The sequence below is a fragment of the Thermobia domestica genome, unplaced genomic scaffold, assembly GCF_964235325.1.
Source record: "Thermobia domestica unplaced genomic scaffold, izTheDome1.hap1.1 HAP1_SCAFFOLD_337, whole genome shotgun sequence".
NCBI lineage: Eukaryota > Metazoa > Arthropoda > Insecta > Zygentoma > Lepismatidae > Thermobia > Thermobia domestica.
The window spans coordinates 26205-43787 of NW_027656050.1; positions in this window are offsets into that span (position 1 = coordinate 26205).

The window sequence follows — 17583 nt, forward strand, 5'->3', positions numbered from 1 at the left end:
TCATGCCCCTTTGCTAATTGGTAATAAAAAGAAGTTTTGCGCGGCGAATGATGAACACGTGATTACCTTGTGGCTATGAAAATACTTTAAATACGGGCTATAGCGGAAAATATATATAGAGACACCATGCATCTCTTTGAGAAAGAAGAACGCTACGAGGTTAACACTGAAGCAATATCCGATGCTGAAACAGAAATATACGAATCATCGTCAGATGATGAATATGATTTTGATGCAATAGATTCACCAGTGCTAACAACAGTTTCACCAACGCCACCGTCATCACCAGCAGTATTATCAAGAACATCACGATTTTGGGGTTTAGATTGTTGTTGTAATAGTCAAAAGGTGGACCGTGAATGTATAAAGAAGGCTATTGAAAAATGGGATTTCAACGATACATTAATATGCGATGGATGTAGAGAAGGATCCCCTCACGATTTTGCGCATGATTGTATGAATGTACACCCAGAGTCATTGGAAACCCGTGCATGGAGTATTATTGCAAGTCCTAGTGTTGAAGAAGATGTGTTTTACTTGTATGCAAACACCCATATTATTGGAATATTAACAAGAGAAAAATTCTATGAAACGTATGTGGAATTATTAAGTGATACAGACTATCTTCCGGAATTACTGGACATTTTCATAAGAAAAGACAAACGGAAAGCGAATATTTCAGATTGAGAAAATGTATTCGAATAGAGTTAGTGTTTCATGTGTGTTATGCAGTGATGAAAACATTAATGTGAATTGTGTATTAAAAACTATAAAAGTATACTTACGTAACACCAATCCAATTGAATGCATGGAATGCAAGTTAAATCTTCCTCATGATTGTACTCATCTTCATAATACTGGAACATTTGCAACGAAGTACTTATCTCTTGATAAAACTCTTAGTGAACTTTTTGAAGTTTTTGAACAAGAACATAGTGAAATCTCATTTATATGGTTTATGCGTAAAATTTGTGATCTTTTAAAAAATACAGAATTTGTTGGACAGATTATTCCGTTTTTCATTTATCACACAAATGAAATTTCACCATGTGTAAATCAATATATTATCGATATTCAAGGTTTTAAAATGTCTGATAATGAATTTATCATTCGTGAGTTTTGTTTAACTGCATGCGATGATACAGTAAATTTCCATTGCTTGGTAAAATCACCAATAGATTATAATTTATTATCATTAGGATGTCAAAAACAAATTGATTGGTTAACTTTAAATTTACATGGTTTGAAATGGAATAGCAAAACTGGATATACTGTATCATGCATACGAAACCTTGTATATCAATTATGTTCAAAGAATTCATCCTTTTATTGTAAAGGTTTAGAGAAATCTCTTTGGATTAAAAGAATATTTGCATTAGATAATGTCATTGATTTAGAAACAAAACATTGTCCACCATTAAGTGAATTATGTGGAAACACATTTAATGATTATTGTAATTTTCATACAAATATTGTAAAGAAATCAGGATGTGCATATCGTAATGCACATCAGTTGAATTATTGGTGGAAATATGAAAGATCAACAGCATTAACTAATGCATTATCAAGATTGTAATGTTTTTCTTAGGAATTGTAAATAAAATGCATGGATGTAAGTTTAAAAAAAAATTTATTGAAAATTTAAGAAAAAAAAATTGTATATATGATAAAAAAAAATAAAAAAATTGTAAACATATAATAAGAAAAAAAATAAAAAAATAAAAAATTATTTCTGTTTTCTTTTTTTAAAAAATTTGTTCACATGTTTATAAACGATATCATCATTCTTTTTCAAATTTTTCTTGTTAAACATTTTTAAACACTTTTGAAATGATTGAGTGCGGATAATATGATGCAAAAAGAACAACACAAAATACCCGCACAACACAGAATTATCATGTTGATATTGATGATTATTCGTAAAGTACATTTTAGTATTTTTCGACAAAAAGTTTTTTATTTCTTTGGGAATGTCCATAGCAAGACTATCAAAGTAGTACCCATGTTTTTTCTTATTGATGTACACTGCGACCCAGTGGGAACCAGCAGAATCAGATGTATCAAGATTAATCACAAGTGCAGCAGGAGGTTCTACCGTTACAGGAAGTCTGTCAATAGGGTAAATTCCAGTAACACTTGCACCAGTCACTTTATCACTTAGTAACACTTTTAACAATTCGTCACTATACATGATGAAGATTATTATTTTTAATTGTAGTAGGTATGTAACTATCACTGTTATTCACATGTAAGACATAGTCATACACTTTTACATATTCACTATACAGTAATGCTTCATGAACACTGCACCTATATTGTCCGAAACGATGCTTATTATGTGCACACCGATGAACGTGAAAACTTAATGCAGTATACTTTGGACAGTTTATTTCTTCTAAATTTGTAACTTCTCTTTGAAGAATTTCTTGAAGAAAACACTTTCTATTTATTCCGTAGGTGTATATTGTTGTAGTATTTGAACAATATGATTGAAGTATTTCTTTAAGATGGGAATATTCTACATCGCCTTCGTGCCAGGTAATGCCATACACATTCTCACCTAGATATTTGTTTGTGCTTACGATCGGCTCAGCTAACTTATTTAAAGGAAATGGTGGTTTAAAAATCCAATTTTGGAAAAAGGGAACGTCAGGATTTACAATGGCTAATTCTTTTACAATAAAGTCATCTTCGTTATCATGATACGCCGAGAAGTGTACAACAACCCTCATCCTACTCAACTGAATAAATTAGAAGGTGTTATCAGTATAAATATTTCTATCTTTGTCTACTTGTGCTAAAGAATCGAATTGTGCATACACAATGCATGTAACAGGTTCAGTTAAAGTTTCTGAAAATGATACTTTTAAATTTACAGGGGAATCGCGTACCACATCCCACGTGTTGTCGTCTAAAGTTCCTGTTGGAGATAGAATAAAAGCATACAGAGCATATCCGTTTGGATACTCATCAAGAGTAACAGTATGTGAATAATTTTGATAATATATACCAGTACCTGAAATCAAAGTATAGTAACTTAGAAGGTATAAATTGTTATTAAAATCAGGAGTGAGGGGGTTGGGAGGAAATGATTTTGACCCGACTTGTAATTGCAGTTTGTTAACGTTAAAGTTTCGAAATTCAAAGGGATTAAGATGTGATTTCCCATTGAAGGCTGTGTTGGAGATGAAACCAATAACCAGGCCTTTAGGAACATTACCCAGGAAAAGATTATCAATGTTGTAAGACTTTACTTGTGCAGGTATAGTATAAGATCTTGTCTCCACTCTCGTCAGAGGTAACTTGGCCGTTTCCGAACCCATTCGTGTGTTTAATTGCATAGCTAAATCTGCAGCTACATCAATACGTCGTACATGAAGAATAACTTCCTCAAGTGCAACTTTATAACTTGTATTTTCAGGGGACATTAAGCAAAAATTATCTTTACTACGATGTAGTTTTACACGTAAACTTACTTTGTTAGGAAGCATACGATCTAAACTTACAATATCAGTATGAAGACGTCCATACATTTCAAAAGATTTACTATTTTTCACCTTATTAGCACGTTTTTGAAAACCAGCATTTGTATTATCTAATTTATTAAAATTTTTTGCAGTATCTTTATGCCACAACCCACATGCTAAATGTGTTTGAGAAGCATCATAAGAATAATTTAATAATGTTTCAATGTATGCACGATAAGGATAAGATCCTGATGAGGAACTAATTAATTTATCATTTAACGAAATATCAATTTGACTAAATAAAGAATGTAAGAAATTATTTACTGGTGCAACAGTATCATCATTAGCTAAAGTTGTACCATCAGCTTTAGTAATTTTACAACGTACATAAAGATATAGATATGCAGGATGAATAAATTCCCCTGTTTCTCCTGGAATAACAAATTCAATAGGTCCTTCTGAGGTTAATGTGGAAATAGGACGATATTCAGCATTTGTAGTTGCTTCAATAGCTGTTTGTGTCATTGGTATAGAAAAGAAATCAAATTCATTGGTACAACATTCAAAACTACTTGAATTTAGGAGCGCCATTATGAAAAGATGTCGTGTATATGTTTACGTTTTGTTGGTGGTCCAAACTTTACAATTGCAGGAGCTTTCCTCTTGCGTGACCGTCTCTTGCCGTTACCAGTTAGCAACTGCCCAACTTTATTAATTGCTTTTGTCTTTAAACTATTACCAGCTTCTTTTACACGCGCACGAACAGATTCTTTAAATGGTCGATTTTCTAATACATCACCCGCAACTTGCATACCGGTTTGTAATGCTTGACGTCCTACAGTTTTTGCACCTTGTTTAAGAAATGGTAAAGCAAAACGAAATAATCCTTTAAAGAAACTACCTATACCATGTCCCCTTTGATATACAGGTCCTGAAAAATATGGTATTCCGCGCCCACGGTGATAAGTAACACGTCTTGCTCTCATCTTTTTTTTCTATAATTATTATTTAGCAGATGCAGGAGAGCGTTTAAAATGTAGTGTTACGGTCAGTGTCCCAGAACGAAATGGCAAATTTCGCCCTGCATGATCTTTTAATAGTATTTCAATTGTGTTAAAACAAAATTTTGCAAGTGGCATATAATGAATATCTTCAAAGGTAATTGTTTGAACTTTTCCGTATTTAATATCAGAGATTGTTGCTATACGTAATAATGGTGCTTTTGTATCACCTAAAAATTGATATTGTATAATATCTGTATATATAAAAATTTGATGTGGATATCCGATATCAACATATGGTTGTTTGAATCCACGAGATTCTTTAACAAGATCTGATTTTTCAGAAAAACCTAATTGTAAAGCTAATGTAGGTGACAATGTCACTGATTCTACACGTTCATCACATTCAACATGCACAACATTTGAAAAACTAAATTTTATAAAACTTGATATTGCGTTTAATTCCTCTAGTAAATGATGAATGGATGGATAATATCCAACAAGAATTTTACTTTTCATAGGTTCTGCATTTTTAAATTTGTACCATATAACATTTTCACCTTCAGTAACATTATAACATGTTAATGGAATATGTACTTCACTTAATCCTACACACCAATCGGATTCTGATAAACGAATATTATTTTTTAATTGATTAATAAAATGTGTTGGACTATTTGTAGGATATACATCTGTACTAGCATTTGAAACTAGTGTAATGTAAAAACTATCATCAATACTTTCAGAAATCATTTTCGTTTAAAGTGAAGTGTTAGGTTTGAAGTTCCAAAACGAAATGGTAATTTTAACCCGTGTTCATCTTTTAAGTTTACTTCTATCGTATCAAAATATTTCTTTTCAACTTTAACATAATGTGGTGAGTGAAACACAAAAGATTTTACATGACCGTGTTGTACATTATATACACTAAGTTTTCGAACTAATGGCCCTATATTTTGTTGTTGTTTTACAATATCAATGCAAACATTAATTGTATTGGGAATATTATAATCTAAATCACATGGAAATTTTCCACGTGCTAATATTAAATCAACATTTCTAACTTTTGTGTATACAACTTTTTTAACATCATACGTATTTTCATTAATAAATCCGAAAATGTGTTGTAATCCTGGTGTAACACCAATCATACATTGATCTTCTAATTTCAAAGAATGTTTAATAACAATTTGATTTTTATTTTTTAAATAGTGTAACATACGAGCATTTTCAGGAATTAATTGTAGAATAGATTCAATTGATGAATAATATCCAGGTGTAATTGGAACATGGTGGCGTTCAACTTTACCATCGATAACACTAGTAATTATAATTTCTTCATTTTCACCAACATTGTAAAAACTCCACGGAATATTAATTTGTGTTAATGCAACACCCCATTCCCCATCACGTAAATCAATAGGTTGTGCCAATTTAACTCGAAATGATGATGTTGTATTATTATCAAAAAGATTGCTACTTGCATTTGAAGGAAGAGTAACGTAAAAGTCGTGTGTAAAGTTCGAATTCATTTTGCAGACTGAATAGAATCTGATCTAATCCACGAATTCATACTTGATGGATATCCTAACCATTTTACATACATCCACCCATTTTTACGTTTCAATACTTTTTCAATAAGATATGTTTTCTTTGAATTTATAATTACTTTTTGTAATTCTTCTGCATAAAATATTCCTTTAATTTCCTCACCGTTCCAATCTTTTAATTTGTAAGTGACAGGATCTGACTTTATACATTTGTCAACAATAAATATTTCTTGTGACCATTTAGGTAAATATCCTTTTTCTAATTTATGTTTATACTTACTAACACGAACATAATCACCCGAACTAAATTTGCAAGTTATATTTTTCTTATTCTTTTTATTTCCGTATAATGTTTCCCACACTTGATTCACATTGGAATCATTTACTTGTGCAGGTGCCATTTTAATACTTGAATGGTATGAATGATTATAATTTTTTACAATTTGATCTAATATATTAATATAACGATAAGTATTCTTTGCAGTAAAATAACGATACAATCTTTCTTTTAATGTACGTATAAAGCGTTCTGCTAACGCACACTTAATTTCGGAATGAACACTATAATGATTAATTTCATATTCTTTAAACAATTGTTTTACATGTCGATTATAAAATTCACCACCTAAATCTGTTTGTACGTTAAACACAGGTAACTTGAAATTTTTAAAAATTTTTGTTATTGCTTTTACCATTTCAGGACCTTTCTTTGTTTTTAACGGAACACAATATGCATAACGTGAAAAAATGTCAATACAGCATAATATATATTTATAATTATTATTATACTTTGCAATATTTTGCATATCTGCTAAATCCATTTGTAATGTTTCATTTGGTGCACTAACATAATACTTTTTACGTTCAAAAACTTTACGAGCTGGTGCATGTAATGTATAAGCATCTTGAGAAGCTAACCATTTTTTAATTTTCTTTTTAGATAACTTTGTTTTGCGTTGTAATGTTTGTATACTTGATAAAGAATCAGGATTTGAATAATCATAATATATTTTGGATAATTTTGTCATTTTACATACTATATTCTTTCCAATGTTTAAATAAATTAGCTACTACTGCAGGACTAGGAGATTTTCTTACTTTACGAATACGTTGCCTACTACTACTACTACTACTACTACTACTTTTCACTTTTGATGCTGGCGTGCTAATAGGTGTACCAATAAATTCTTTAGGAACATTAAGATCTTCTAATAAATTTTTAAATTCATGAATACCTATAGGATTTCTTGAATATTTTCTTGTACGAACAACATCATTTACTAAATCTATAATATTTGAACCTGGTATTGTTTTTTCATGAATACGTACTGTACCAGACTTATCCCACTGAATTTTATTACAACTTGTCAACTGTTTTAATAATAGATCTGTTTTCCTACGAAGTGTTTTCGGTACTGATTGTAAAATGTCTGATACAAATGGTAAAATAGAAGTATTGCTATCTTGTTTGGAAGTTGTTGATGATGATGATTTTTCTTCTTCTTCTTGAATGATAGGTAAAGTAATAGGTTTATGTGAAGAAGATGTATACTGTAAATAACGATGCAAAGCTTGTTGATATAATTTCCACTTTTGTTGTACACTAAGATCACGACGTTTTAAGATGTTATTCATTTCTTCATCTAAACGTGACTGATGTGAATCTATGGATTTAAGATTCGATTGAATTTCATGTACAGCATTTTCAGGAACTAAAATCATTTTACGTAATTCTGACATATTTAACGACTAAAAATACTGCTTCCCACTGCTGCAAGAAGTGGTCCCAAGATTAACGGTAAAAGAGCACCACCTTTCTGTAGTAACAACTTTTTCTTTTTATTCAATGCAGTACGTTGCTGAGATAGAGCACGTAAGATCTTTTTATGTCTACGTAAACGTTGCTTCTGACGAGAATTTAAAGGGATGTTTCCTTTTATTGTGTTCTTAGCTACTTGAGATATTGTTCTTATTAAATCCCCTGAAGCATTTTGTAAAATTTGTTTTCGTTTGGTATTCTTGCATTTGCACAGTGCACGGAGCGTGCTGTAGTGTTGTTTCACCTTCAACATCTTGATGCAGACTAAACAAAAATTTCTGTATGCATGTCTTTTACGTTAGCGTACACATACATGATTTCATTCGGAAAAATATTTGTACGTATTCGCAATGCATCGTTTGTTTTTTGTGTCAAGTCAAATAATAAATAAGTGTGAGGCTCTCGTGTTACTTCTTCGAACACACTCACGACTTCTTTACTATACCGAGGCATAATTTGCCTTGCTAAATATTGTATTTGTAATTTATCACGTGGATTTTTAAATACTATAATATAATGTGCATTTAAACTAATATCACGTGCATGTTTTCCTTTTGGAAATAAATTTTGAATAATAAATATTACAGTTAACTTTTTGTGATGTGCATACTTTGTAAATAAATTAGCAACATCACCATTAGTTTCTGACATTAAATCATCAAGTATTAATAATGAATTTTCTTTGATTTCAAAATTATTCATGTCAGGTATTCCCTCTACAAAACGTATTTTTGCATTTGCATCTAATTTTGGTATTACTGCACCATAACACCAAACAATATCATTAAACTTTATACTAAACATTTGATCATGTTCATTAAGTAAACGATTTACAAAACAAGTTTTACCAGCCCTTGAAGGACCAGCGATTAAAATAGTAGAGGGATGTTGAAACTTTAACATCTTGTAACCAAATGAATGCATACAATAGAGACTCTGCTTTATATACACACTCACACTCATACATTGAATTTTAATATTTTTACAATCGTTGATTGTTCGGAGTATACATAGTAATGAAATGGATAAAAAATCACTGGGATATAAGATTAAAGCTGAAGTGACTAGATTATACATTGTTTGCACAGCAAACGAAAATATAAAAAGAATAAAATAAATTAAGAATAAATTAAATAAATTAGGAATAAATTAAGAATAAATTAAAAAATAAATATTTTCACATATGATGATGGTTCGGGGTTTTATTACATGAAAGAGACATTCATACAAGTCGCATTCACTCATTCGTGGGCCTATAACCGTAAGGTACACTTGCACGTTTTCGTATTGGTTCATCGTCGGTTATGTCAGGTTCGTCAATCCGTTTTCGTTTTTTGTTGACCTCACGGTGTGTCTTTGTCTCTCTACAGCTAAAGATACGGAACCCCGGTCTACGAACGATGCTATTTGGGTTTTCTATTACTGTGGACTCTAATTGTCCAGACACTAATTTATAGAAACTCTCAAAGTTAATTTTCTGAGAGGTCCTATCATTTAGTGTTATCCCCCTAATTTTGTATATATGCCGAACATCCCCTTGGGCATTTGTTAGCCGCATAGCATAATTTTTACAGCCAAGACCAATAAAGGTTGTAAACTCCCAACCTTCAGGAATTTCATTCGTTAGATCACCCAAATAGTTTCCGAGCGGTAACAAGGGTTCCTCATCTTTTTTCTGTAAGTACATGATACTGTCAGTGTCACAGTAGATTACTCTGTCAGGTCCTACAGTCGTCAGTAGTTCGTAAAGTCTAAGTCTAGCCCACGAAGTAATAAATGCGGCTAGTATCACATTGGAAAACTCCAACGGAACGTTTTCATTTTCAATGTCTCTGTACGTGAGAATGAGATGGTCATCATCAATTGGCACCACACTTTGAATTTCATACCTTGCCGTAGTTAAATACCTAAGAAAGGTAACCTCATCACTAACGATTATACTCTGCGACATGTCTGTGCGTTGCCCCCACTTACCATACAATGAATTGAGGTATAGCTTTGCACATTGCCTCAATCCCGGGTTCATCCTAATATTGTCATAATTTAATCGTATGCCTTCATGGGCATAATATTCATCGATATATTTTTGTTTGTCTTCTTCAGTGGTACAGTAAGCAGGAAAACCAGAGGCTTCCTGCTTCATCTGAAGGAAGGAATTCACGTAGGTCCCGAACAGCCCTCCTGAATTCCCCTCTTCAGGATCTAAAAGTTCAAATTCCCATATCTCATGTATATCGATTATTTTGTAACCTTTTTTAAGAGCAAGGTGTAACTCTGGTGTACAAAATGTTCCTGTGAGAGCACACTCAGCATCGCTATGGGTACATTCGTTAGTGTTTTCTTCTTCCATGCATGTGCGGCAGAGGCCGAAAAGTAATCGATCTCCCGCAACGTATGGTAAGATCGGAAAGTAGAGGTCCTTTGGAGGGACGATTGTGCATTTGACTACACCGTGAATACTTTCCACATCTGGAAAGTCCGGTCCCGTGTGAATCTTAGGTGATTTAACCGGCATAGGTTTACGTGCCATCACCCAAGGGTATAACGATGTTACATCGGCGTAGGAAATTCGCTCATCACTCGCACAATTGACGTAGGAACGAAAGACCTCCGTGCGACCACCGTTGTAACAGTTCTTAGGAATAAGAAAATCAGGTAGATTAGTACAACGTTCTTGAACAAACTTTTGCACTTTCTTATCCGTCTTTACCTTATTGTCCCAAGAACATTCCCATATTTCGTATAGGTTTACACCTATACTTTTCAGGTACCTACGGCGGCGCATGGTTTGCTCATATCGTTTCTCCATCGTATTGTACGAGTCCTGGGCATCGTGCAAAACCGCGTCACGGTTAAAGGGGAAGCAAAGGCGGCAGGCATGGAAATAACACCCGTAAAAGTCGAAGGCAGCGTTGAGTCCTTCGTGCCATCCATCGACCTTGTACCTACCAATATACTTTTCCCCACCTCTCCTAGCATGCTGGATTTCTATCCCTAATTGGTCTTCCATATACATAAGCCATTGCATAGCTTTTGTACTATACTTGGTCTTATGATGAAATCCCAACGCGGGAATGATAGGAATAGTATTCTCCGGTAAGTGCAAGGTACGATATGTCCGCATCGCAAGACTTGCAATGGTAGATGATGTTATGAAACATTGCAAACCCTCCGTTTTCTCTTCGATGATAGCGCTAAACTTAATGACCGCTTCTGTTAGAATTCTAACATCATTCTCACAATATGCCAGCATATCCCTCTGCAGGTTAAACTCCTCGCCACTTTCCGCACGTTCTTGGTGCCAGGCTTCCAGTTGTTTTCTTTCTTCTGTGCTTCGCCCTTCAGGGTCATAGTACTCAATCGGAGGGTAGGGACCAACATAATTTTGATTTTCTTCAGTATTGAATAAATATGGGAAATCTCCCTTCTTTAAATTTTGACTAAGGCCTAACGTTTTTGGTAATTTGGATAATTTGACGCCAATATAAAGGTAAGAGTCGCGGAAAAAGATACGATTACCTATGCTGATATTAAAAATCTTTTGACCCTGAATAAGGACACTGGGTACAATATGCTGGTCTTCTATTAGAGTTCTAAGACAGAAGAGACCATCGTAGCGACTACCATTATGCGCGATTGCCACGATTTTCTGAAAGACAGGACGCTCTACTAACACATGGTTAATAAAAGCCGTCATTGTCTTAAAAGAAAACGAACGATTTCCAACATTGTCACCGCACGTTTTACAGGGCTCATCGATACCTTTTCTTATACAGGCGTGACAAACATGACGACAGCACACCAGTACAACTTCGTGTTCCCTTTCACCGCGATCATTCGGTGCCTTCAACATCGTCTCTACATCATAGGTGATGTACATAAACCTTTTCGTATGAAGAGGTCGCTGTCTCTGAACAAAACATGTATGGTTTGTATCAACATAGGCTCGGCACGTTGAACAAAAATGTTCACCACACATGTGATCAGATTTTCGACTTCTCTTATCAAAGATGACGCCACAATTGATGCAGAGCTTTACATTATCACATACAGACCTAGCCGCTTTATTAGGTGTCAGATGATTATTAAAGCATTCACCTTCAGCAAACTCTCTATTGCATGCATTGCATTTAATTTTGTTTGCAGTATAGTCCCGTTCGTGAGTATGTTCGCAAAAAGTACAACGAGTTTTACACTTGTGTGCACGTGACCTTTCATCATAAGCTTCCAAACAATAATAACAATACTTTCGTGCCTTGAGGAAAGTTCTAATGTTACGAATAGGTTCGAAATGACCAATAGTGTTACCTCTTCGATAAAGGATAAAAATCTTATTTTCTACCGGTTCTCCCGGGTAACGTACTATATATTCCCGGTTATTCTTTTCATGCTCCTCATAAACTACGATTTGATATTCCCCTTTCAAATATGCTTGAAAGAGGATCAGATCGGAAAAGTCACAACCTTGCTTACTTTCAACGTTAACACCTGCCATCTCGCAGAGAACTTCTGCTTTAAGAAGCCATGTATCGGAGTTTTCTCTTTTTAAATTATACAAATCATGTTTTGTACCGTGGAGCTTTACTTGGCCCCATACAATGGCCATAGGGAGACAGTAAATATTTCTATTTTCAATACGAATTAATCGTTTTTCTAAGTAATCTTGATATTTTGCATATTTGTCAACGGCACTCGTTGTATTATTTCTTCCCTGGCCGTGCATACTCTCAGCGATATGGAATCGAAACAATAGTTCTTGCCCCAAAAGGAACACTTCATTCGAATTTAATACACGTTCGATTGAAGTGAGGACTGTCCTAGCAGTGAAATTGCCCTTTCTTCTAAACGGAACGTACACTGGTTTGTTGTTGGTACTATTACTACTCTCTATGTATAAGCCAATGTAGTCCGAGGGGCGTGTATTGGAGATCACATGTTCCAACGCAAAATTAACTAAGCTTTCGATATAAGCCTCTGGGTTATTAATATTCCTTTCATCACCCACAGGTCTGACGGCAATTTCATGTACCGTAAGATGGAACTTACGAAACCTTTTTCTGCTTTCTCTTACAACTTCGAAATTACTATTTCTTTGATTATCCCCGCCATTATTATTATTATCACTACCACTACCACCTGTACTACCACTATTAGGACTACTAATAGTACCAGTTGTACTATTGTTGTTGTTTATGTTGCCATGTCCAACCATTGGTGGAACATTGGCATATGACGGGTTAGGCTGAGGAGTAAAAATCATTTGGTCCCCATAGTCATGATTATCCTGTACACAGTATTCAGGCGGATTGTATACAGGATTTTCTCCCTGGACTTGTTGCGTGGGTATAACCACAGCATTGTCCTCGTTTTGAACCAAACTCCTCATTTCTTCAGCTGGTATTTCATCGGAATTTTGAGTGCCAATCCCATTTACTTCATCCAAGAAAGCTAAATCTTCATTTGTTAATTGATATAGATTATTAGGACTCAAGTTATGATTTTCTTGAGGGGGCATGACTATGGCATTATTTGTGGATGGGATTAAGCACGGTTCCGAAACAAAGCGCGTGCCAAAATCAAAAAAGTCCGATAACTCTGTATCTTTTATCCTATCCACCTGACCTTCCCCACATGATAATAAATAAAAGAGTTTTGACTGCGCCGATTCGTAAGTATCACATGTACGGAAAAATCCATACAAAAATAAGTCTATTATATCAGCACTGCTTACGCAGTGCTGGAGAAGTAATGTATCATTACCTTCGAAGGCACGAAGGGCGCGTAGGAGTGCATCGCATCTCCCCGAGCCCCGATATCCCAGCCTGTTCAATTCCATGATGGCTTTCCAGGTACTGAAGACCCTCGGGTACTCGTTGAAACCGCGCACCAATTCCTGGAGATAAATTTCATCAACCATATTCAATTCTTCGGATGGGCAGAAGAAATCCATCTGAAAGAAATAAGACAAAGAAAAAACTATTTTGAGTTATCAAGTTGACGTTAATATATCACTTGAATATAAAAGAGAGAGAGAGCACATTTCAATTACTTTCAACCTATAGTTATATTTTAATGATATGTAAATAAAAAGCATTCACTTATTTTCAATCTATAGTCAAATAATGATATGTAAATAGAAAACAATTTGTTCAATTTATGAAAAAAAAAATCAGTAAAATATATTCACTTATATTCAGATGTAATCTATTCTTTTAAAATATCCAGACACAATAAGTCTCTCTCTGTTCATTAATATTGGTTAAATACAGCTCAAATATGTATAATTTCTTTTTTAAAAAAAACAATAAGTGAAGAAATACACACCTTTCAAGCCTCAGTTGTTCGTTCACAATACCAGAAAAAGAAGAAAAAATGTCGACTCTGTGTCGCTGTAAGGCTAAACAAAAATGTTTGGGTGTTCTATTTGTGCTGCTACCACCACTCAAGGTTCGGCAAAGCTTCAATGTCTGGAATACAATAGGCTTGAATCAATTTCTTTATACTTTATTTAATAGTATTAAAACTATATAGTTAATTAAGATGCGCTAAAGCTTGTCCTTGATCTTACACGTACGCTGCCGTGAAAGGAAATGATACCCCTACACACCAAATGCATGTTATATCGTGTCCTATCATGTATTGCACAACCACTACTACTAGTGACACCTATCGGCAAAAGTCATAATTAAAAATTAGTTGTGCGTTGAAAGTTCCGCAGTGCTGACGCGTGTGCGACAAAGTTCCGTATATTTTCTCAGGTGAGTATAGTATATATGTTTTCAATGTGTAATAAACCATAGCATATGCTTGTATATTCTGTTGGTCTTAATATTCTATCAAAGTATTGAAGATCAAACGCGTATAAGTAAAACTATTGGGTTAAATAAGGAATATAAACCCATGTCTTTCAGTGACAGAGCAAATATTTACTTAAGTGGTGCGGTACCACATCATTTCTGGGGTATGAAGTCCCAGTCTTTCAGTGAGGGATCCCCTCTACTAGTATTGCTGCATACATTTACATTGAAATCCTAGTGCCAAAAAAAAAAAAAAGACGGGATAAAACCGAGATCTCTCACTGCAAAAGACGGCATTCAGTAATTGAAAAGTTGTGAGGGGGAATTCACTCCGGGTATAGTGTCCCCTCTTCTCCACGCAACAGAGCGCGTTCACTATTTGGAAAAGTTATGAGGGGAAATTCACTCCGGGTATAGCCCCCCTTTTCCTCCACGCAAAAGAGCGCGTTCACACTGCATTGGATTCTCTTTCTGCATCCCTAACAAAATATTTCGTATTTCATTTCATTTTTACAAAGCCAATATTTATTTTTTCTCACTCATTACCTTGCTTAATATAGAGTTAGTATGTACAAAAACCATGTGACTACCATATGATTAAGATTCTGAATACTGCATCACATGTTTAAATACGCAAGTTCATTTTTCAAATATATTCCCAACACTTCTCACTCAATTATATTCGTTTATTCCTCATGTCTTGGAAAAAGATCCATTTGAGTATTCACTACGTTTCGTGATAGCCAAGCTATTCTAACACGAATTCAAAGGGAGAAGTCCACTGCTATGATCCAAAATGAATCAATGAACCTAGTTCTTTTCTTTGGAGTCTAACTGTGGGAAAGAAAAGTCTACACATTTACGTAAAATTGCAATATTCGCATGTATCTTGGAAAATTGCATCCACTACAATTGAGAACTCTTTATATAAGTACATTTTTTCAGTATGAAAACACATTAAAACACTTTTTCGCGGATCTAAACACTTTTTGTTCACTTCTGAACACTTTGTGAATACATCTGTACACTTAATACTGACTGATTTTCTAAAATATTAGGGATACAAGCAAGACAAATGTCTATCTTTTCTGTTGAACTTAATTATTTTACACTAAACAATATATTTTGAACATTATCTGTAGTAAATATTGAATATGTATGTGTTCTAAAAGTGTTCTTTATGTGTAAATTGCTTATTTTCCGAAAAGACAATCCAATATGAATACAGATTCATGACAAATCATTCAGACACAATGTATTTATATAAAATCTACCATCAAAAATATTGGACAGTACGCAATTCTGTTTAATCACAATTTCAGTTATAAAGATTCAAAGAAATTGCACACTTGATTTTTGCCGTAAAGTCCATCAGTGGCGGTTCTTAAGGGATGTCACCACGCATTTCTAAAATACCAGCTATTATGTAAAGTATCTCATTGACGGGTCTTAAGGGACATCACCATACATTTCTAAAACTATAAGTCCAACCGTCATTGGCGGTTCTTAAGGGACGTCACCATGCATTTCTAAAACTATAAAGTCCGTCAGTGGCGGGTCTTAACGGATGTCACCACGCATTTCTAAAACTATAAGTCCAACCGTCATTGGCGTTTTCTTAAGGGATGTCACCACGCATTTTTTCTCTAAAAAGATTAACACTGCCAAGATATTTTTCGTGTCCCCCACATATTCTTAACTATAATATAATAATGCTAATTCCATTCTTCACTCTTTCCTGTGGTTAACTTGTCCAAAAAACGCAACCGAAACGGAATCAAAACTCAAACATAGTCTTCAAACAATTAAAAAAAAAAAAAAACAAATATTTCGTTCCTTCGTGCTGACCGTTCAGGAAGCTAGCTTTTCCGGTGTTGGTAAACCCACTGTTTGGTAAACACGAAAAGCAATATAAGTCAAACGCGGTTCCCTCAGGTTTGGGGGGCTATGCACCCATGTATGCTTCCCCTCGGTTTTCGATAAGCACATAAGGCGTTATAAGTCACACGCGGATCCCTAAGGTTTGGGGGGTTATGCACCCATGTATGCTTCCCCTCGGTTTTCGGTAAACACATAAGGCGTTATAAGTCACACGCGGATCCCTAAGGTTTGGGGGGCTATGCACCCATGTATGCTTCCCCTCGGTTTTCGGTAAACACAGAAGCTGTTATAAGTCACACGCGGATCCCTAAGGTTTGGGGGGGCTATGCACCCATGTATGCTTCCCCTCGGTTTTCGGTAAACACAGAAGCTGTTATAAGTCACACGCGGTTCCCTCAGGTTTGGGGGGGCTATGCCCCCATGTATGGTTTCCCCTGTTTGGCAAACACAGAAGCTGTTATAAGTCAAACGCGGTTCCCTCAGGTTTGGGGGGCTATGCTCCCCACAAGTTGAAACATATTGGCAAACTCATAGCTCGTTTCTACACCGTGTTAATTATTTTCATAAGAAAAAACAATATGTGTTAATTTTCTATGAGGAGTCCCACCATTCGATACTTATGCAAATATATCTAATCAATTATAATGATATAAAACTTACTTGAATATATTATCTTCTTTGAACAAAACACAGAAAAAATCCAGAAAAACACTTTAAAGAAGCAAGGCAGAAGCAAGGCAGAAGCCTTCACGAGCAAAATTGTTAATACAGGAAATGTGTACTCCATTTATATAATATATTTTTTATTTATTCATTAACATAAGGGGAATGGAATAGGGGAAGAAAAAAAATAAAGTAAATGAATTTGCCTTGTAATACAGCATTGCCTCGCTCTGCAAAGAATCAAAAAGAATTCCTTTGTCGGTCTCTTGCCGAATCGAAGGAAATATTTCTTTTCTATAGAGGTAATACCAAGGAATTTTCACACAATGCCTAAAGTTTGAAAAACATCGCCATCATGTCTCAATTCATACCTTAAAGACGCCAAATTGTCGTATTTTTCACAGC